Source organism: Ictalurus furcatus, chromosome 1, assembly GCF_023375685.1.
Source record: "Ictalurus furcatus strain D&B chromosome 1, Billie_1.0, whole genome shotgun sequence".
Taxonomy (NCBI): domain Eukaryota; kingdom Metazoa; phylum Chordata; class Actinopteri; order Siluriformes; family Ictaluridae; genus Ictalurus; species Ictalurus furcatus.
In genome coordinates, this window is record NC_071255.1 from 20068690 (window position 1) to 20093421 (window position 24732).

At 39.5% G+C, this 24732-nt stretch overlaps 1 protein-coding gene across 1 annotated transcript in view; it reads right to left on the reverse strand.

The window, feature by feature from the left end:
- ascc3 (activating signal cointegrator 1 complex subunit 3) overlaps positions 1-24732 on the reverse strand; it is a 176134-nt gene that overhangs the window by 117048 nt on the left and 34354 nt on the right. The window lies entirely within an intron of this gene.

Genomic DNA, 24732 nt, shown 5'->3' on the forward strand with positions numbered 1-24732 from the left:
AAAACAACGATGCAAACTACTAACATTCTTTACCCAGCATTTTCTCTCTCTCTCTCTGCCCCCCTCTCTCTGTCTTTCTCTGTCTCTTTCTGCCTTCCTCTTTCACACAGCTGGTCAGGAATGCCTACGGCTCAGGAGGCACTGTCATTTATTTAAGAATTCATTAAAAATATGTCATTGCTCTCCGCTTTCCCTCGTTTCAGTCCAACAGTCATAAAAAAGGAAGAAATTCTCTTTCTCTCTCTCTCTCTCTCTCTCTCAGAAATAGACACTGAAAAGCAAAAAAAAAGGTTATTAACGCATCAAAGAGCAACATTATTAGTGTCCACTTATTCCCGGAAAGCTGAAGACACTTGTGAGGTGAGTAAATGAGGGAGTAGGGTAGACAAGCTGGGCCGCTGAGGTTGAGTCTGCGGGGAAGACCTAATGTGGTTTGCTTCAACATTACCGAGAAAAGCATTTTCATCTCAACAAGCCAGCGCAAATGAATTTAGATGCTAGTTTATCTGTCAAGTAGTCATAATCACCTGCAGCAGCATGATAAGAACGAATGATTATAAAAAATAAAGAACATTGTTCCTCGTTTATCAAACTGGATACGAACAAATGAATTCATAAATCATTTGCAGGTGCGTTTCAGACAAGAAATGTGGTATTCATGAAAATCCAGTTAGTTCGGAAAAACATCTGCAGATCTCTTGATTTTGTGTAAATTTACGTATGAGGAGATTCGCTAATGTGAACCTCGAGTGGTAGGGTTCAAATCATACTGGCTGAGTTACTGGAATTTTCTTTATCTACTACATTTTCAAGTTTAAATGTCTTATTTATTTCAATTACACACACACACACTACAGTTAATGATAATAAGGCTGGGCTATACATCGATATAATACAGATATCATGATAAATGACTTCACGATACACTTTTCTGAGATATCGTCGGTATGTTGATGTAGTTTTTTACGTTTTTAATCATTACGAATTAAATGGTACTGAATGGATGCCGTTGATTTACATTTACATTTATTCATTTAGCAGATGCTTTTATCCAAAGTGACTTATAAATGAGGAAATACAAGCAAAGTGATGTATCAAACAGAGATACAGGTAGTGCTACAATACAAGATCTTTAATTGAGTTCTAGAGAAGTGCGGAGAGTAGAGGTGTAAGAGCCAGAGTAAGTTTTTTTTAAAAGATAAAGTGGGGGTTGGGATTTTAGGGGTTGGTTAGGTGTTCACGGAAGAGGTGGGTCTTTAGCTGTTTTTTGAAGATAGTGACAGATTCTGCGGTCCGGATTGAGGTTGGAAGTTCGTTCCACCACTGAGGGACAGTTCGTGTGAAGGTTCTGGAAAGGGACCTTGAGCCACGCTGAGTAGACACTACTAAGTCGGTCGCTAACCGATCGCAGATCGTGTGAGGGAACGTAAGCCTCAATGAGAGTGCTGAGGTAGCAGAGTGCTGTTCCAGACAAGGTGTTGTATGTGAGCACTGAATTTGATACGGGCGACTACAGGAAGCCAGTGGAGGGAGACGAAAAGGGGTGAGACATGGGTTCTTTTAATTTGACGTAATTTTGTGAAAAACTTAATCTTCTTGGACTCTGTAGGCATTAAAGAAAAATTTCGTCAAATTCAGTTTAACCGTTTTTTTGTTTATTTTACTACTGCCTTGCAAACAGTTTGTTAGCTAAATTAGATATTGCGATGAGCATCGTAGAATTGTCATGAAGTATCGTGACATGATATTTTTGTCATATCGCCAGCCCTAAATGACATTCATTTTGTTTAATAATAATCACCTGAAAGAAATCAATCCAAAACAAATCCATATATTAAGACCAATAAAACTAGCCAATCAATTATGACAAAATAAGTTATGCCATATATAAAAGGAGGAAGAGTTAGCGTATGTCTGTGGTGCTGCAGTGGCTGAGTTGCATTACTGGAAGATTTAGGAGATAGTCCTTGCTGCAGAATCAAAAGTCCAGGGGGTGTAGCTGAATCAGATCCAACTCCTCCTATAAGCATAAACCTAACCATAACCAGCACAATATAATACATTAAACACGCTTATCCATACTCCACCCCCTGGATTGACTCTATTGAGCTCCACCCATTTAGGAGGAGCTGGATCAGGTCCGACTCCACCCTACTGAATTTTCGTTCTGCAGGGAGGAGGGTTATTTGGAATTTAGCACACGCCCCACTAAGGGCGAACTTTTTCACCATTTATTATTTTGCCGCTTTCAGCTCTCTGTGCTTGGACATTTATTACTGATTGCCATTCATCAACTCACACATGAGTACGAAGTAAGCCAGCAAAACCAGCATTTTATAAATCTGGAAGGAATTTTCAGTTTGGTTTGGCATACAAAAACATTTACAATGTCAATAAATGACTGATGAATGCGGCCCAGTGTCAGCAAATTGGCAGCAGCTGCGTCTGGATTTCTAAAACTGCTCTTGACATTAGTGATATTAGCAGCAGATATTTTCATTGTCCATCTCAGGAAACAAGTGACAAGGGTGAATCCCTGTACTCTACTTCTCCTAGCAGCATGGAGCTACCAGCTTCTGTAGTCCCAACAATTATTTTTCTTAAGGGGGAGATGTTTAAAGCACTGACTTATAAATATTCATTCCTGAATATGGTGCTCGTCTTCTCGCTTTCATTTCCTGCGCAGCATTGTGTCACCATGCCGACCAAACAGCTGCACTCATTTTAACAGCCCACTTCGTTTTGATTTATCGACTTCGTCTGTTTGAAACAAAGCGTCGAGGTCCTCACGCTCCCTAAACATGCAAATGCATGCAAATGTATGCATGCCCCAAATGTTCACCTTGAGGTAATGCAAGCATGTTGTAAATACCGACTTGCCACTGTATTATGTCATGATCTCAAAAAATGTTTCAGTTTCTGCTTTCCCCTCCCTCTGTTTTCTGCTCTTCCAAAACACATCTGTATTATCATGCTAATATATGCGCACTTTCCCTTAGACAATAAAAGACAAACTGATGCAGGAGTAATGATCTATAATATACAGATAATCCATTTCCTCACACATATACTGTACCTGTTGTATAATAAGAACGATATAACGAAACCGCAGAGATGCACATGCCTGAAGCAGCCTTTCACAGCTCGATTGACAGTAGGCTGGTAGCATGAAGGTAGTCACAGTGCTCAACATGCATTTGATCAGATGCCCTTGGGTTAGGATAGCGCAGTGGTTCTCAACTAGGGGTGGGTAGAGATCAGAAGGGGGGCGCAAATTGTTTTCAAGAAAAAATACAGAGACAGGGCATCATCTGGGTACTCTGTGTATTTTATTGCTTTTCAAATAGAATGTGCATGAATGAAAAACCCCACGTTCCCTCTCCCACTGTAATTTCTTTTTGCTGGGGAGAGGCGGAGCTTATCCTGTCTTTTATCTAGCTGTCAGTGCAGACCAGTGTTGCCAACTTAGCTACTTTTTTTGCCAGAAAAAAAAAGTGCCTAGCGACAAATCTAGCAACTTTTTGGACAAACCTTAGCAACTTTCCAAATGTCGGCAGTACTGTCCTGCAAGTGCGAGGGCTTGCTTTCCCGCTGCACTCTCACCTCTCTCTGCGTCTGCTCTGTTCAGTGAGTGGCTGAGAGCCAGAGCAGCACATCCCGGTGATCACACGGCAACTGACACGGACGTGAATGTAAAAAGAAACAAGCGCAGGTGTCCCACTGATTGATTTAACAATGTCATGGCTAACGAGACGCACCCTTCCTCCCAATTTACATCATTCGTATGTGAATGTTTTTAGAACACAAGATGAATGGAATGCAACATGTTTTACATGTAAAATAGTCCACGTTATTACAGCCTAATTCTCTTGTTCAAAGTAGTTATAGTGTTCAGAATCATTTTTGATAATTCATGTTCCATACCTGTCTGTTACATAGTTTTATAAAAGTTATAAAAGTTATGAAAAGTAATTAAAAAAAAAGTACAAAAACACAAATGTAAAAAAAAAATTAAAAAAATCTATCTATCTATCTCTATCTAAAACAGATTATGGATTAGGTTATACATAGAGAGATTTTATATATAATAGATAATCATTATACCTGGTCTCCTCCAATACTGGGGGGGAGGGAGTCACATGATACGGGAGACTTGGGGGGGCTTTAGTTACAAAAGGTTGAGAAGCTCTGGGATAGAGCACACCATTGTGTCTGCTAGCATTTGTTTACCCTTAATGTAAAGAATAACTAATATTAGCAGGAGTGCAATTAAGCCATAACAGAAGTGTAGCCACACAGATCTACACGTTAGGCCCAAAGGTATACAGACATCTGACCATCACACCCATAGGTGCTTGTTTAACATCCCTTTCCAGATTTAGTCCCCCTTTGCCATTATAATAACCCAATTCTTCTGGGAAGGCTTTCCACTAGATTTTGAAGTATGGCTGTGGGAATTTGCCCATTGAGCTTCAAGAGCATTAGTGAGGTCAGGCACTGACGTCAGCACTGACGTCTGGCATGCAGTCAGCATTCCAATTTATCCCAAAGGTGTTCAGCGGGGTTGAGGTCAGGGCTCTGTGCAGGCCACTCAAGTCTTCTTGGCAAACCCTGTCTTTATGGACCACACTTCGTGCACAGGGACAGTGTCATGATGAAACAGGTTTGGGTCTCTTAGTTTCATTGATGGGTAATTGTACTGCTACAGCATACAAGGACTTTCTATACAGTTGTGTGCTTCCAACATTGTGGGTGTATAGTGTATATTCAGGTGACATCAATGACAAATCTACATTACAAAAATAGATTATACGCTATCGGTCCGTTGTCAAAGTCAATAAATCCAAAATTAGAAATTACACATTTAAAGAACAGCTCCAGCAGCCATTTTCATATTGCCACGCACATATGTTCAGACAACATCTGCATCAGCAGCCACTGCACACCTTGACATAACCACTGGGGTTTATGTCTTGTTTTTTGCTGGTAAAATTGTTTAAATTCATGAGGACTGATTAGGCCTTTTTAAATCTTATTTTGCGTGTCCCATTCCCCTTAATGGCCGCAGGTCTGTTGGCTGTTCTGTAGAACAGCTTGTGTTGTCTATCTCGCGGCATCATTTTCACTAAAAACGAGTGATAAAACTAGATGAACTTTGAAGGGATAACAGCTTCAAAAGCAGTTCCTTTTAAACCTGATACACAAAAAGTGGCTTCACACACACTCTAATCTTATTCTGTTGAACTAATAAAATAACTATAAAAGCTTTCAAAAAAAACATTTTGATCGAGTTTTAGCACATGTTTATGATAATGTCCAATACTGACAACTTGCATGATATATTTTCTCACCTCACTGTGAGAACGCACCTAGCATGAAGCTCTCCGATGAATGAACAATGTCTCAATCAGTCTCAACTGAAAAGCTTGACCTGGACAATGAATGAAGATTAGCGCTTCATTTCTAGAAGAATTTAGCTTTGTTATTTAGCATTGGACTTTGCTTGATGTTAAATACGTTTGAAAAGTTTTACTTGACACTCAATGCCAAAGTGCGCATGCACACGCACACACACCACTCTATAAGCACACACACACATAAAAGCTTTATGGAATTCAGAAACCAAGGCCAAATATCAAAGTCAATCCAAAAGACAAATCCATCAATTTCCTTTGTAGATTCTCAATATCACAGTAGATTTTAAAAATCCACAGCTTTCCCCACTTTTATTGACTGATGGTAAACCTTTCATCACCACCTTGCCTCTAAAACTACAATTAGAGTACTGATTTACGGTGATTTCGCGCTAGTGTGGGGTTGATGAGCAGTTGTTTTTTTTTTGTCAGAAAGATCAGCACAGTAATGTGTTTTGACATTACGTGATTCAAAAATCTCGCCAAGGTAAACTGACAACCATCTAAATATACAGTGGCTCTGTGCAGGCCACTCACATTCTGCCACATCAACGTTGGCAAACCAAGGGGCGGTGGTGGCTCAATGGTTAAGGCGCTGGATTACTGATCAGAAGGGCAGGAGTTCAAGCCCCAGCACAGCCAAGCTGCCCTTAACCCTCACTAGGGGCGCAATATCATAGCTGACCATATCATAGCTGACTCGAACCCCAACTTCCTAACAAGCTGGGGTAAGCTGGGTAATTTCACTTTGCTGTAATGTATATGTGACAACTAAAGGCTTCTTCTTCATTGTAATGATGAAACAGGTTTGGGCCCCTTAGTCTCAGAAAGGGAAATCGTAAAGCTACAGAATATAAAGACATTCTAGACAATTGTGTGCTTTCATGTTCAATCGCCAGTGTGCATTGATTTCCAATGGCGGTATCTGTATTTAATTAGTTCCCTTTTCGATTCGAACCCGATCTAGGGTTGTAAACCGATCTGCTCGTACTGCAGACTGTTGGATCATTTTTCCGGTTCAGACAGGTTTTTTTTCTCCTTTAAACCCCACTATTAGTAGCTCCATTAATTATTATATAAATATTATTCTGATGAGAGTTTACAGTTGAGGTTAACATTGAGTCAGCTCCAGGAGTCAGTCAGTGAGACAGGGGGACTGAGATGTGGCAGAGAGGTGAGGCTGAAGGTCAGGAAACATGCCCCAGTACAGCTGAGCCAAGGGAAAGACATGACATTAAATCAAATCGTCAGTTATTAGTTATATCCACAGCACTCATAATATCTGTGAAAATGTGCATAAAAGAGGCCACCACCTGCTCAGCCCCCCTCTTACGTGAGGCACATTCATGTGGACAACTTCCTATTTTTAATCCTTTAACCTTCTCAAAGAGAGCTAAAACACACTTAACTACTAAATGAACCCTCAGTACTAAATCCTGACCAAACAAAATGGCCACACTTTGCTAGTAATGGCACGGTGCCACCATCATATTGGTGACCCATATAAAACTCACCTGTGTGTGTGTGTGTGTGTGTGTGTTAAGAGGAGAACTTGGGGTTCCTTCTGGTCTTCACAATCTGACAGTCTAATTAACAGTGTGGATGCTCAGCCATCCGGCCATATGTGCTTACTGGGGGAACTGGGAATACACCATCAATTCACCAGTGACTTTAAACACACTAATTGGACCCTCATAGAGCCTAGTAGAGATTTTACAAGTATTCTCAAATACCCCAATCTCCTCTGTCTTTTTCCTCTAATTACCCTGCTTTTATAACTGTGAACAAGAAGGGAAAACGTCACACATATAATACAAGCAACTTGGATGCTTATCGTAACAGTGTGTATATAGTGCAAATGTTTGTGTGAATTAGCGTATAAAACAGAAGGTGCACTCGTATAAGCGGCTGCTAAATAATTAAATTTGGTAATAGAAAACTAAGAGATATAATTGTTGTCGGTTGCATGCTATCCTTTTAATTACTTTTTGGTTCCGTTTCATTCCATTCGAATTGACGACTTGATCAAGTTTTAATTGCCAGTTTTAGCAAACAGCTTATCTGCCTGCCTCAAGCCCACACAGCACAAAATGACACACAAACACAGAAAACGAATGCACACTTGTGCATAATTTAAACTGACACGCTTTTTTATTGCAACACACGCACACACGCACACACGCACACACGCACACACAGAAAAAACATAGACCTACACAGCAGATGCGCCATATCTGACAAGCTGGGAGATGCAGATGCAGCAAACAGGAGGTCCATTCATTTCCCTTCAGCAGAACTGCAGGAAGCGAGGGAGAGAGGTAAAAAGCAGGGGGAAGAGAAGAGTAATTTATCACGCCATCGTCAGGCAATTGTCCAAGTAGAACCCAAATCCAAACGAGAGCAGTGCAGCATCCTGAAGACACCCAAGAATTAAGCATAAATGTCCATTAGCCTGCAATCCGCATCGCTCACCTTCAAACTCCACACAAAGCTACATTTTAATCAAAAATAAGCCATGTATCAAAACTATTCATTAACAACCTGGCTGGCAGGCTTAACTGAAAAACAGCAAAGGCCACGTTTCACTCAAAATGTGAAGATGGAAGGTCACTCTTCTTCCCCCATTAAAATGAAAGCCGCCAAAACAGCAGGATGCTGTAGTTTACCTTGATATTTAAATATGCATGAACGTTGATGGCATTTAACTGCTTCACGCCATCCCCCATACAAGAACAGCACACATTCGGAATTAGAAAGAGAAAGAAAAAAAAAAAAACGCATGAAATTTCTTCCCAAACTAAAGTCTGAAGTGAAACAATTAGAGGAAAGAAATTCACAGTGCACTCAAGCACCCTGTGAAAGAGAAACCAGTTTCATAGCTGAAGCGCTCATGCGTGACTTCAGCCAAGGTGAGCAATTAGAAATGTGACCCAGTGAAGACTTCAGATGGTGTATATACAATGGAGTAAAAGCACTAGAAATGAGTCCATATTAGATTATGCAAGAGTAGTAAATTAGTAATAGTAGTAGTAAATTAGATGTAATCAACAGTTTACATACATTCCTGATGTGGGAAAGTGAGCCACTGGTGAGGTGGTATGTACGTCTCAATTTAAAACATAGGACCACTTAGGTTGGTATATCATATTATATTTGCTAACATTTTGCTCTGCAGTATTTACGCCACGGTAAGTGTGTACATGTTCTGGTGCTGCAAAATGTACTAGACTCTTCGTGGCATATCTCATATAGCGGTTAGGGAAGATGCTGGTTTAGCCAGAGTAATGGCGTGTTCACATACACAGCGAGTCACAGTGACAGGAGAGCATTCATTTTCAATGAGAGTTGACAAGATGAGTGACGGTGACCATTGGTAACTAGATGTGTGAGTGTCCAGTGATGCAACAAAGTTGAGAAAAGATGAACTTTATGCAAATATGGCGCGACTTGGTGCAGTGACTACCAATGGGAGTGAAGATAGTAGAGCGCACGTGATCAGAATTGTTTTGTGGACCCAGACAGTCTGGCACATGAGCTTTTGCCACAGAGAAACAGAAACAGCAAACAGCACTCACTGCTTCTCCTTCATCTAGTATGATATGCACTGGTGAATTTTATATACAGTGGATATAAGAAGTCTACACACCACTGTTAAAAATGGTTTTTTGCAAAACCATTCTAGATCAATCAAATTGTAAGGGCATCTCCTGTGCACAACCCGCTTCAGGTCACCCCACAGATTTTTAGTTAGAGTCAGGTCTGGGCTCTGGGCTGTGCCTAGGCCGTTCAAAAACACTGATCTTCTTTTGGTTAAGTCATTCCTTTGTTGAACTGGATGTATGCTTTGGGGCATTGTCGTGCTGAAAGGTGAAATTCCTTTTCATCTTCAGCTTACTAGCAGACACCTGAAGGTTTTGCACTAAAATCGACTAGCATTTGTAGCTATTCATGATTCCACCTTGATAAAAGTCCCAGTTCTGGCTGAAGAAAAGCAGCCCTAAAGCATGATGCTTCCACCACCATGCTTCAACAGGAGTAGGGTGTACTTTTGGTGATGTGCTTTTTTTGCACCAAACATACCTTTTGGAATTATAATACCTTTTGGATCTGGTCTCAGACCAGAACACATTTTTGCCACATGGTTTGGGGTCATTTAGTTGAGCTTGGATGTTTTTTGCGAGAAAGGGCTTCCGCCTAGCCACCCTACCCCAAAGCCCAGACATGTGAAGAATATGAGAGATTGTTGTCACATGCACAGATTAATCAGTACTTGTCAGATATTCCGTCAGCTCCTTTAATGTTGCTTAGCAGCCTCCCTGGTAAGCCTGTCTCCTTTTCTACATTTTGGAGAGATGACCTGTTCTTGGTGATGTCACTGTGGTGCTCCATTTTCTCTATTTGTCGACGATGGCCTTCACAGTATTCCATGGTTTGGGAAATTCTTTTATACCCCTCTACTGATCGATTCCGTTCGAAGGCGAGATACCCTGCATGCTTTCTAAGCTCTTTGTGGACCATGGCTTCGGCAGTCAGATGAAACCAAGATGATGTGAAGAAAATCCTACAGAAACAGCTGGTCTGTATTTGGGGTTAATCCGAATAATTTCATTGATGACAGCTGTATGATAATTACTTTTGAACATGAGATTGAACGCGATCAATAAATCATGGAAAAGGCTATGATGTGATTTATCTTAATTAAAATTTTTGCCATAACAAAAACCTTGCGTTTTTTTTTTTTATATATCCACTGTTCAAATGCTCTCCCTCCAGAATGTTTATTTTTAACGGCAAGAAAATGGTTTTGTTGTCAAAATTTGCACCACACACTGATAAACGTTACTATGGCAACCAGTAGTAGACCGCCTATTGGCGACTTTATAGTACAGCAACTGGCGGTGTGAACGTATAGTAAAAAGGAGTTTTCCCCTCTCGTCATCAGTATGTAGTTGACTAATTGTGTGGAGGTACAATAAAGGAGACGGTTAACTTACTTAAATATTCTGTAAGTTAACTCAGTGTCTTGAGGAAACATTGAGAACAGTTAAATGTGGAATGCTAAGGCACACATCTATATTGAAGATAAAGTCTCACTTTGTGTACTTCATCCTGCCTAGAACAATGCACCTCCACACACTGCAGTGGATAAAATCTTAATGTTGTGTGCCATGCTTGTCATTTTTAAACGTTCTTTATAATTATTTGAATATCATTTTATGAATTTCTTCAAAATTTTGAACAGTAATTTGGACTGAAATTCCCATTCATAATTGTAATAGGACAGCTAGTGCTCTTATCATTCATATAAACATGCTAGCATTGTAATCATTTGTGTTCTGTTATTTGACACATTATAACCAGACTACACAGCCCTCAAATCAACCCGTCACGTTGTCATGTATGGATGGATGTACATTACAAGACCTTACAAGAGCCTGATAATATGTAAGCAATTAAAATAAATAAATACATTTATTATTATTAAGTTTTTTTTGTTTCCAAGTATATGAATTATTACAGCGTATGATGTCATTTCATGTATGGGATTCACGCAAGTGGATGAACGGCATACGTTTCAATTCAAACAGACTAACTGCTCCCAAAGCTCCTTAAAATGTATCCAGCAACAAACATGCTTTTACTCAGCTTGGCTTAATCTGGGAAGAGCTGCTTATTATTAAGTGGCTTCCTGCTCCTTTTTTTAATCTAATGAGGTTGGGTTTTAAGCACTTCTCTATGCTACAGTTCTTCTCCTGTGTACTCTCAGTCAAACAATGCACAGCTGGATATCGCTGAGCAACAGTAAATCAAAATACCAAATACTGACGAGTTATTTCTGTTGCTGGAGTAATTCATTCTCCACACTGGAATGCTGAGCGGGCCAATTTTTCAGATATGCAGCTTACTAGCTGTAGCTTTCTGTACCATTAATCTCTGGCTTACTTCTGCATTTGCTAGTGAGTCAGGGGGAAAAATCTAACAGTTAGAGATGACAACGATCTGATATCCAGTAATAGTATCAGGCAAATATCAGTAGAAAATGGTGACTCAGATATCAGAATTTAAAAAAAAAAAATGAACAAATCCAATTTAATTCTGCAACGAATCCACCTGAAATATCACAAAGTGCTTATAGCGGAGTGTAACATAAAGCATCGCAAAGTGAATCACACGATGATAGCAGCCAAGGCTTCAGACTAATGACGTGCTTGGGAACATAAAAATAGTGTCAAATCTATTTTGGGATGTTTTCAGGACTTTATCTCTGTGAAATATATAAGGTTAAGAAGAAAAATTAAGAAACGGAAAAATGTGCCAGTGGGTTACTTGTAAAAAGAGCGATGTCAATGTGTCAACAGTCAGGATACTTTACTAACCGTGACTCAAGCGCTCCTCCCCATTCTTGCTTCCATTAGTAGGCTAATCATAATTATTTATTCCACATAAAACAGTATAGGTGGCTTACCTGTTGCTTATTAGTCAGTATCAGAGCCATTGAAGGCATATTTTAGTGGCCTGGCATCAACTATGCAAAGCCTGATCAAATTCTGATGTGGTTAAGGTAGCCCTCATTAGTGGAGTCTCCTGAGTGGTGCAACAGAAGCAGTTTTTGCACATTTTATTGTGTTACAGATTTCATTTAAAATGGATTAAATACACTTTTTTGCCTTTAACCTACACACACACACACACACACACACACACACACACACACACACACACACACACACACACACACACACAGCAACACAATGATAAGCAAATAACATTTCCTGTAGACTCCCCACAATCAAATTGTATTGAGACATAGATCTGGGCAAGGGTATGAACCCATTTCTAAAGCTTTGAATGTTTCCAGGAGCACAGTGAACTCCATCATTGTGGAGAAGTTTAGAACCACCAGGACCATCTGGCCAAACTCAGTAGACAGGTTAAAAGGACCTTGTTCAGGAAGGTGAATAAGAACCTCATGGTCACTCTAACCGCACTTCAGAAGTCCTCTGCAGAGATGGGAGAATCTGCTAGAAGGACATTCATTTCAGAAATACTCCATCAATCTGTCATTTATGCCGTAGGAAGCAACTCCTGAGTGAAATGTCATATGTCAAACACTTAAAGGACTCAGAGCATGAGGAAAAAAAATTCTCTGGGCTGATGAGACAACATAGTCTCTCTTTGGGCAGAACTCCAAGTGCTACATCTGGCAAAACCAGGTACTGCTCATCAACTGGCTAATACCATCCCTAGGGTGAAGCAGGGTGGTGTGAACATCACGCTATGGCCGTGTTTCTCAGTGGGAGGGCCGGGAAACTGCTCAGAATTGATGGAAAGATGAATGGAGCCAAATATAAGGAGGTCCCTAAAAAGAAAACCTGCTCCAGAGTGCACACAACCACAAAATGGGGCAATATTTCACCGTTCAGCATGACAACAACCCAAGGCATACACCTAAGGCATTGCTGGTGTGGATTAGGGACAAATCGTTGAACGTCCTTGTGTGGCTCAGCCAAAGCCCAGACTTGAACTCCAGAGAACGTCTTGAGATGGTGAGCTCTGAAGATAGTAGATCACAGAAGCTCCCCATTTAATCTGATTGGGCCTGAGAGGATCTGTCGGGAAGAATGGGAGAAGCTGTCCGAACCCAGGCGTGTAAAGCTTATAGACACATACCCAAGAAGACTCGAAGCCCATGGTGTTTCTACAAAGTACAATGTGTCTGAAACACAAATGAAAACCCGCACCCACACCGGATCATTCCGGATAAGATTGGACACCCCTGCTTTAAAGTGTATTTAACTCCTCAAAGGCAGAAACATGAAAGGTGAACAATAAAACATTATACTCAGTAGTACATTTATATATGCTGAGATTTTTCAATTCTGTGCCAGATTATCATGCTACTCTTATATTTTTATATACCTGCCTTGCTTGTCTGAATAAATCTCTCTCTCTCACACACACACACACACACAGGCAGTAAACAAACAAACAAACAAAAAAAGAATTTGAAAAGGCAATCAAGCAGGATTAATTATGGATGTGTTTTTGCTTTGGTGCATCGTGCTAACAGCAGCCAACAGAAGTGGAAGCACGTAAGTAGTATGTAATCCCTAAGTTTATTCAAACTTTTAACTGTTTCAGGACTCTCAAAGCACTACAAGTGTCTTAAAGTAGGTCGATATTTTTGTGAGTTCTCGGAATATGAGTGGACTCAGGAGCTCTTTGTCTGCAGCCTTTACAGTAAAATGAGAACATAGTTTGAGTTAATGACTCTTGTTACTGTTACAAAGGACAGGCAGTGAACGCTCCTGACGCACACGGTTTTAAATAACATCCACTCGTTTACAACATTCATAAGCGCTTCTGGAAATGCATTAAGGTCATTAAACTTCATTAGTGCAGGCAGAGACCGTACAGCCTAGAGCGGAGCAGACTGCCTCTGTCCATGCTGCTGAAAGATATCGTCGTTTACATCCAACAAAAGTCACATATGATGTTACGCGCGTTCACATCTAGACAGTTAAGCTAAATGAGCATAGTGAGACTCACGTACAGAGTTATTCCACTTTTTGTTTGTTTTATTTTGCAGTCCAGATTACAAAATGACATAATTACTGTGAACAAATTAGTAGACCGAAAAAAATATATTACACTGCTATCACCAAATTAATCACAAAGATAACTGTTCCCTATACATGTGCACCAGTTTCCGTTAAGAGATTTTGGTGCCGGCCACCATGTCCGGAAATGATAAAGTTTACAGGACAAACTGGAAAAAATAAATAAATAAAAATCTGGTCATCTGATTTGGGTGTTTGTTTTGCACTGTAACGGTTTTGGACTATGGCTACGTTTACGCCGTGCCAGAATTACTGTAATTACTAGATAACAACCAGGACATTCTACTCAATTATACAAATTATTACACAGAAATATTACAAGAAAACTACTGAACTACGTTTTACTGCTGAAGCCGCAGCCATTTGGAGTGTTTCCACGTGACGTTGCAGTGGTCAAGCGGTACAAGTCAGAGCTCAGAGAAAATTCCTAGTTTGCAAGTTGTAATTACGAGTTCTACAAAGACGTGAACACTTTTCACAAGATAATTACGGCATGGTGTGAACACAGCTTATGCCGGGATAATGATGACAAAGCAATCAAGTCAAATGAGTTCATTACATTTTCTTTTCCACACTTCTCAAATTAACAAACTGCAGTCATGGAATAAGTTGTGCAGTTGCGAACGTACTTTGTCTAAAATATGTCTGACATTGTGTCCGACAGTTTCAGATTCTATCAGAAGTTTTAATGGTCAAAATCCTGTATTTACCAGCTAACAGAAACTCTTCTTTTATATATATATATATATACATATATATATATATATATATATATATATATATACATATATATATATATATATATATATATATATATATATATATATATATACATACATTATGTATATACATTATATATATATATATATATAATGTATATACACAATGTATGTATGTATATATATATATATATATATATATATATATATATATATACATACATTATGTATATACATTATATATATATATATATATATATATATATATATATATATATATATATATATATATAAAAAATGCATGTAGAATTCTACCTCAGTGCCTGAAGGAGCTCTTCCACATATTTATTCACAAAAATTAAGAAGGCTTTTAGTGGTGTGATGAGGGGATGGTAGTCCATGTGATTCATTAGTTAAAAAGGGTCTCTAATAAATTCCCCACTTTTAATGTTCCACACAGCTATTAAAGGCACGCCTAGCCACCATGTCCCTGATGCCCATTATAGCTTTCAATAAATGACAATCACGATGTGCTTAAAAAGAACAACAGAGAGGCTTCTCTGGTTTGCCTTTGGAAAGCCTCTAATAGCATGTAAAGACTTATTAGCTGCTCCGACGTGACACTTTAGAAGAACAAGGCACTTTGTTTCAGAGTTGCAAGAGCTTTACTAAATGAGCGGCGCTGCTGCTCCTTTTCTGTTAATTTGCACAACTCGGCTTAAGGGCCTCCATATCAATCTTCATCAGGCCCAAAGAGGAGAGCAAATCTGCTTAAGCTGCAGGCGAATACACATCACCACAAAGATAAAGTTTCTCAAAAGCAGAAGTATATCGTGCTGAAACCTAAGCAAGAATCTCGTTTCAGGCGTGATTTGTCTTTTTGCCATTCCGCTGGAAATGACTTCTGTATCACCGAGCTCAGGGCTAAAGGCGTATTATAGACGGTGCTGTAGTGGAACAGAATATTTCTCACTGTTTTAAGAAAAACTGAATATTCATGTCGGCCAACACTTGGTAAACCTTCTCCAATTTCTTAGCAAACAAAAACCCATGGTATCTTGCAACAAAACATAATTTTAAAACAAACAGTAAGATTAAGGGGGGGGGGGGGGGGGGTTGGGGTCCTCCAGACTGCATTTGAACTATGTATTATCTCATTTATAACAGATATGTCAAAAGGAATGGGCATAAATTTGACAAACAATCTTGGAGATCTTGAACTCAGGAGTACAGAGAATCCTAGCCAGCAGAGAGAACAACCAGAAACTGGCCATGAAAACCCTGGCATGTTGGTGGAGTTGACAGCTTCATGCTGCATAAATGATAAAACATGTAGCTGTTGGACTGATCCTTAACTGCAATCTGCAGAAATGTTTGGGTTCATGAGCAAACAACAGATTGTATTACTATAAACAATTGTTACAAAATCAATAAAAGCTCTCCAGTCCAGTTCATGTCCACATTATGCTTAATGACGATAGTTTTGTGAATCGCTGACAGATTCCACACATCACAATGGCCATCAAGTTGGTATAAACATCTGCCGGAAAATGTGCTGTCTGCAGCTTTAAGACTGACAAAATGAACTGTGTTGTATCTCCTAAAACGTGTTTCCTTTTCTCCTATTGTGTATCCTATACACAGCTTAATCAGTCTGTACATCGCAAAATTTGTGATGCAACTTGTAAAACTAGTTGAATTGGCAAAATTGCAGTTGCATGAAATTATTCTGCACGCTCGTGTTCAGTGATGTTTATTACTAAATGAGACCTTTTAGCCGTACTCGTGTGTGCTGAACATGAGTACAGCTAAAATCTTGATGCGATCTTGATGCTGTTTGAATCTAAAATCTAATCAGGTCTAGGGCTGCAACTAACGATTATCTTCATAATCGATTAGTTGGCCGATTATTTTTAATTTTTTATTATTTTTCGATTAATCGATTAATCAGATGGGGGGGGGGCAAACTTTCAGGTTAGTAAAAAACTAACGTGTTCCATTTGTGATGATATTACCATACTAAAATTCATACACTAGAGCAGTGATTCTCAACTTTTTGTGAACCCCTAGCACAGGGGTTCCCAAACGTTTCCAGGGCAAGGCCCCCCAAATGGCATTAAAATTTGACTGAGGCCCCCCTTTAGCAAGATGTCTTTAAAACACATTAAAAATACAGACTTCTGAATATATCCCCTTTTTTTATTAATAATTACATCTTTCATCACATTACATTAGGAATTGATTTTGTGTGTGTGTGTGTGTGGTTGTCTGAGAGTGAGAAAGAGAAAACATACTAGTGGGAGGGATGGGCACACCAAATTGTTGAGGCCCCCCGGGTGCCCCCTGGCGGACCCGACTTTGAAAACCACTGCCCTGACATATTTCGAACAACCCACAAAGACCCCCTCACTCCACAACAATTATAGGGTATATATTAAACAATCATTTCTATGCATGTTGCTTTCTTTTATTAATATTTAACATTAATAATATTAACATGAAAATTGAATCAAAACATTTCAAGATATAATTTTTTACATTTTATTGTTGGTGTGACATTTAATTTGAGTCTCTGAATTATCCTTTGTTTATTTTATCCATCAATATGACACTTGAACTTGTCTACCACTCATAGGTTTTTGCAAATTATCATTTCATTGGGAAACAAATTTTAAATAAATCCATCAAGGAATGATCATCAACTCAGTTAACGTGATATTTGCAAATAACCAAATTGATTTATTTTAAAACATCTCATTTGAATATGTTTTGATGCATTTAACAATAACAACAATAAAATATATATACAGTATCTCACAAAAGTGAGTACACCCCTCACATTTTTGTAAATATTGGATTATATCTTTTCATGTGACAAGACTGAAGAAATGACACTTTGCTACAATATAAAGTAGTGAGTGTACAGCTTGTGTAACAGTGTAAATTTGCTGTCCCCTCAAAATAACTCAACACACAGCCATTAATGTCTAAACCGCTGCCAACAAAAGTGAGTACACCCCTAAGTGAAAATGTCCAAATTGGGTCCAAAGTGTCAATATTTTGTGTGGCCACCATTATTTTCCAGCACTGCCTTAACCCTCTTGGGCATGGAGTTCACCAGAACTTCACAGGTTGCCACTGGAGTCCTCTTCCACTCCTCCATGATGACATCACGGAGCTGGTGGATGTTAGAGACCTTGTGCTCCTCCACCTTCCATTTGAGGATGCCCCACAGATGCTCAATAGAGTTTAGGTCTGGCAACATGCTTGGCCAGTCCATCACCTTCACCCTCAGCTTCTTTAGCAAGGCAGTGGTCATCTTGGTGGTGTGTTTGGGATCGTTATCATGCTGGAATACTGCATACTGATCATGCTCTGCTTCAGTGTGTCACAGTACATGTTGGCATTCATGGTTCCCTCAATGAACTGTAGCCCCATGCAGCCCCAGACCATGACACTCCCACCACCATGCTTGACTGTAGGCAAGACACACTTGTCTTTGTACTCCTCACCTGGTTGCCGCCACACACGCTTGACACCGTCTGAACCAAATAAGTTTATTTTGGTCTCATCAGACCACAGGACATGGTTCCAGTAATCCATGTCCTTAGTCTGCTTGTCTTCAGCAAACTGTTTGCGGGCTTTCTTGTGCATCATCTTTAGAAGAGGCTTCCTTCTGGGATGACAGCCATGCAGACCAATTTGTTGCAGTGTGCAGCGTATGGTCTGAGTACTGACAGGCTGACCCCCCACCCCTTCAACCTCTGCAGCAATACTGGCAGCACTCATACATCCATTTCCCAAAGACAACCTCTGGATATGACACTGATCACGTGCACTCAACTTCTATGGTCGACCATGGCGAGGCCTGTTCTGAGTGGAACCTGTCCTGTTAAACCGCTGTATGGTCTTGGCCACCGTGCTGCAGCTCAGAGTCAGGGTCTTGGCAATCTTCTTATAGCCTAGGCCATCTTTATGTAGAGCAACAATTCTTTTTTTCAGATCCTCAGAGAGTTCTTTGCCATGAGGTGCCATGTTGAACTTCAAGTGACCAGTATGAGGGAGTGTGAGAGCGATGACACCAAATTTAACACACCTGCTCTTCATTCACACCTGAGACCTTGTAACACTAACAAGTCACATGACACCGGGGAAGAAAAATGGCTAATTGTGCCCAATTTGGACATTTTCACTTAGGGGTGTACTCACTTTCGTTGCCAGCAGTTTAGACATTAATGGGCGTGTGTTGAGTTATTTTGAGGGGACAGCAAATTTACACTGTTATACAAGCTGTACACTCACTACTTTACATTGTAGCAAAGTGTCATTTCTTCACTGTTGTCACATGAAAAGATGTAATCAAATATTTACAAAAATGTGAGGGGTGTACTCACTTTTGTGAGATACTGTGTGTATATATATATATATATATATCAAATGTTTTTAATTTAAAACATTCCTACGGACCCACTGCAATTACTAGACGGTAGTGCAGAGTGCACAGTGTAAGTGTATAGTATAATTGTATAGTGCGTCATTTGGGACACACCTTAAGAATTTACTCTTCGAAGCGTGTTTTCGGAACAGAAGTAAGGTAATGAGAAAATGTACCGCGCGCAGACCGACTAATCAATAATGAGATTCGTTGACAACGATTTTCATAATCGATTACTGTTGATTTTATCAATTAGTTGTTGCAACTGTAATCAGGTCATTTGCTGGTTACAATAACGCCATATAAATCATACAAACATGCAACCACTCGTTCTTGTAATATAGCACGAATGAAAATCTAGGATGGAAGCACAGGCACACGGAAGGACTGATGGCAGATAGAAGTCAGTGCAAATCTACCGAAAACAAATGTGCCTCTTTCCTGTCTTGTTTCCTTTTCATTTCAGTGAGCTGGCTTTTTTGCTGGGAGAATATTATTCATGTATGTTTCTGACTGCTGAAAAAGCAGAAAAGTGCATTTTCCCTCCATAATGCCACTGCTAGAAGCTTTTGTCTGCTCATACAGGTGAGCGTCTAATGTTCACACAGGGAATTGCTGGATTTCATGGCTGAGGCACTGTTTTGAATGCAGATTGTATCTGACAGCCTGTGTGGTGACCTGTGTCTTTCCTCCCTGTCACATAAGCATATGCACCTGAGCCTCAACCAACAAACAGCACAGATACAACAAGCATGTAAGAGGCATGACTAATTAGTCCACCCAAAGCCCAAAATTCACAGATCGTTGCGTCACACTCCGTGATCCTGTGAATTGTGCCCTGTAACAAACCCACCAACACAAGCCAGTCATTAAGATTAGAATAGAAGTGCAACAGTGTGCAGAGAAAGGAAAGGATACACATTGCACCTAAGGTCATCGCCCACTGAGGCACAAAGGAGGCTGAGACTCTGTAGTCAGTGGCCCCCTATAGGCTAAGGCTTTTTAAGACTTTTTAAAGAACCCGATGATCTAAAGTACAGGTTGACCCCAAAGAGTGCAAGAAAGGTTTCATTTACAGCAAACATTTTTCACTAGCACCACTCCAATTATACAGTCTGCTCTCAGCCTCCCACTCCGTAGACAAAGGAGTGTGTGCAGGAACCACACCGCTCAGCCTTAGATACTTATTTTCACACAATTTTCCAGTGACTTAAATAATCATTTACAGTGCCGGGGAAAAAAAAGTAAAAAGCGCTGCAGAATAGGGACACAACCAAATGCAAATACATTATTCAGATTAAAGGGATAATGTGACCTAAACTGATACAAATACAGATATGAATACACAGATAAGAATGCTTGCAAGAAAGGTTCATAGAGCATCTGGTTGGGATTAGAGATCATGCAAGATGCAACAAAAAGGTCAGGGGTGTTTACTTTCATGCAGCTTGTGGGACAAATAATGACCTCATTCATTAATCTGAACATGATACATTTACAGCATTCGTTGTTTAGAGATGTAAACAAATAGGAACACATTATTCAGAATGAACAGACACAAATAGGAGGTGCAGAAATATATATATATATATATTTTGTTCTACTGTCCATGATTTGCTTCAGTGGCCTGATCTAAACACTGCTTAAATAAACACCAAAATAAAACCCTATTTCTATACAAACTGAAATCTGCTTTTATTAATAGAGCTGCTGCTCCATATAGATCCCAGCAGAACACTCACTAGGCACAGGCCAGCATATCTCTGCTGGGTCTGCAATAATCATATGTACAACCCCAATTCCGAAAAGGTTGGGACAGTATGGAAAATGCTAATAAAAACAAAGTGGAGTGATTTGTAAATATACTTTGACTTGTATTTAAACAAAAAATATATAAAGACAAGGTATTTGATGTTTTACCTAATCAACTGCATAGTTTTTTTTTTTTTGAAGATAAACGTTTATTTTGAAATTGATGCATGCAACACGTTCCAAAAAAGTTGGGACAAGAGCAATTTAGGACTAATGGCGATGTGACAAGTTGAAATAAGAAGGTGATGTGAAACAGGTGAGGCAATCGTCTAATCATAGTATACAAGGAGTCTCCAAAAAAGGCCTAGTCCTTCAAGAGCAAGGATGGGTCGAGGCTCACCAAACTGCCAACAAATGCATTATAATTAAAAGATTCAAGGAATCCGGTCAGATCTCAGTGCGTAAAAAAACTTTAATGGATATCCTGACTTGAGCTCAGGAATACTTTGGTAAACCTTTGTCAGTGAACACCATTCACCGCTGCATCCACCCATGCAAGTTAAGGCTTCATTATGCAAAACAGAAGCCATACATCAACACTGTCCAGACTCGCCGCTGACTTCTCTGGGCTATTTCTCATGTGAGATGGACAGTAGAACAGTGGAATCGCGTTTTGTGGTCTAATGAGTCAATATTCCAAATATTTTTGGACAAAACTGCCGTCAAGGACCATCTAAGCTGTCATCAGTGTCAGGTCCAAAAGCCAGCATCTGTCATGGTATGGGGGTGTGTCAGTGCACATGGCACGGGTAACTTGCACATCTGTGAGGGCATCATTAATGCAGAAAGATATGTACATATTTTGGAGCAACATACAGTTGCAAGTATTCAAGCCCCATTGCAAATCAGGTTCACTGTCAAAATTTACAGACTTTCAGCTGTTTGCAATGCACAAATCAAACAAAAAGCAATTAAAATACTTCAGCACAACAAATGCTTCAAGTGGTTTCCCCAAATTCAACTGAAAATGCAACTTATGACTTCTCCAGTTTCAAAATAAAGTCATCTAGAGAAGACTTTTGGTGACAGATATTACAGAACATGTCTCTCAAAGATAATAACACTAGTCTGCACCTGATACAATAAAAAATAATCCATAGAACTCATTACACAGGTCATAGGATGTATAGAATGGGCTTCAAGGAATCAGACATTTGCATGCAGTGCACACAAAATAAACCAGACCATTACATACATGTGGGACTGCACACCAGTTAAGCGGTTCCGGAAACAAATCACTGAGGATATATCTTGTTTTCTAAGTAGCATCATCCCACTTTCCCCTTCACTTTGCCTACTTGGAGATACATCTGGGATCAACATTACAAAGGAAAACACAATAGTCCTCCGTACAGTGTTAACCATCAGCAAGAAAACAATACTAACAGATTGGAAATCAAAGAACAATATTAATATCACACAATGGAAAAACCTAATAATTGACTATATAACAATGGAAAAACTCTCTGCCTCCATCAAAAATAAAACGTTCAAATTTAACTCTATTTGGACACCACTGATCACCTACATACACCAGGGAATCACCTTGCAATAGCCAACAATAAAGCGTCTACAGATCAACCACAGAATCAAAGCCATACCACACATCTCAAACAGGATGCACACAAACACACGTAAATAAATGAAACATACATGCATACAACACAAGAATCCAAAGTCGGTGTTATACATATTAATTAACTCAACTAACATTTCATATATTACTCTTTGCTCATCCTTCACACACTTTCCCCTCATACCCCCCCCCCCCAGCCATCGCTTTGATGGCTACTGTCTTGTCTATTACTCCATCTTAATAACTGTCCTCTCCATGTCCTGCACCCACCACTCACCCATACTAACCTTTAAATACAAAGTACAACACATCAGAAAACATGAATAAAATAAAATAATTAAAAAGTCTTAATGGTCCCCCAAAGTGGGGGGTGGTGAGGGAGGGCCAAAAAAAAAAAAAAAACACCACCACAAGTTTGTGGACAACCGGCATCTCATTCCAAATTTAGTCCCTGTTTGCCATTATAACATCAACTCTTCTGGGAAGGCTTTCCACTAGATTTTGGAGTGTGACTGTGGGGATTTGATCATTCAGCCACAAGAGCATTAGTGAAGTCATGCACTGATATTGGATGAGGAACCATAGTGAGCATTCAGTAATACAGTTCATCCCAAAGGTGTTCAGTGGGGTCGAGGTCAGGGCTTTGTGTAGGCCACTTGAGTTCTTCCACACCAACCCTGGCAAACCATGTCTTCATAGACCTCACTTTGTGCACGGGGGCATTGTCATGGTTGCACATGTTTGGGTCCTTTAATTCCAGCAAAGGGGAATTTAAATGCTACAACAGCATACAAAAGCATTCTAGATAATTTTGTGCTTCAAACTTTGTGGTAACAATTTGGGGAAGACTCACAAATGGGGGTAATGGTCAGGTGTCCGCAAACTTTTGGCCATGTAGTGGGTATATAAAACCTAAAAACTCAGGTAATTTTGTTATTATTAGGTGGCTATTATTGTCAACTATAATCAGTTCCCTGATTTTGGAAAGACAATTGTTTTGAAAGACAGTTCCCTAGCTTACTCAGTCACTAAACATAGAAAGCTTGCAAGAAAGCTCCACAGGGGGTCTGATTGAGACCGATTATGAACTTGATGGCTGAAGCTGAGGAACTGTAGAAGTTCAGGACACAAATAAACTTATGTTCTGCAACTGGAAATTACTGTATTATTATTTTCTGAATAAAATTGTGACTTCCCAGCAGCTCTGTTTCTTGATCATGTATTTCTGGGGACACAGTGACAGCGAGCCAGACCACTCCCACTTCTGGTCCAAATTCAAATACAGATAGGGATATTTGGAGCACCAAACATATATACATAGTGGCACTGTGTTACACCCTTACTACACAGCATGAGACAACAGGAAAAAGCATGAGATGCTAACATGTAGGAGACTGAAACATACTACAACAAATCTGAAAAGCCGAGACAAGCCACGTTTACATGCAGCCTTCTAATCTGATACATGAATCCGAATAGAAAATCTCATGTGTACATATTAACATAATAGAATATACAGTTTGAGGCCAATCTGAACAACATTTCAATTCAGATGAGCGACCTTTTTTAATACTCCATTCAATAGAAGAATAATAGACGTGTAAATCTTTCACATGTGAATCTGTGTGCCATTGTGTGTGTGCACGCACGCATTTGAGTACTGAGTCATGCGCTGACCAATACAGCAAGCAATCCATGTTACACATGATTTAAAAATAACTGACATGTTGGACAGACTATAATTTCGTAAAGCTGGCCAAGTGTTACAGAACTCATAAATCATTTATATGATAAAAATTTATTTATTTTTTTTCTAAAAACCCTTTGGGGCATCTATTTCTTATGCATTTATTCTTTGACCATACATTTGAATGTTTATAATAAAGGCAATATATCAGCTTTAATGGTTGGGAGAGTGTACATTTCTATACTGAACTGCTGGGCGAATATAAAACTTTACTCTGGCCTCAATTCTATTCGCTGTCTCTTTAATAAGGACATTCCCACCACCGTGCTTGTGAATTCTCTAATCTGATTGGTCAGAATGTGTGGAATAATTTTCTGTAACAGCAAGGCTTTGACAGAAGTGCTGACCCAAGGGTACATCACAGGTTTATATTAATGCACTTGTTCTAATAGGATGTCGTTTCTATTT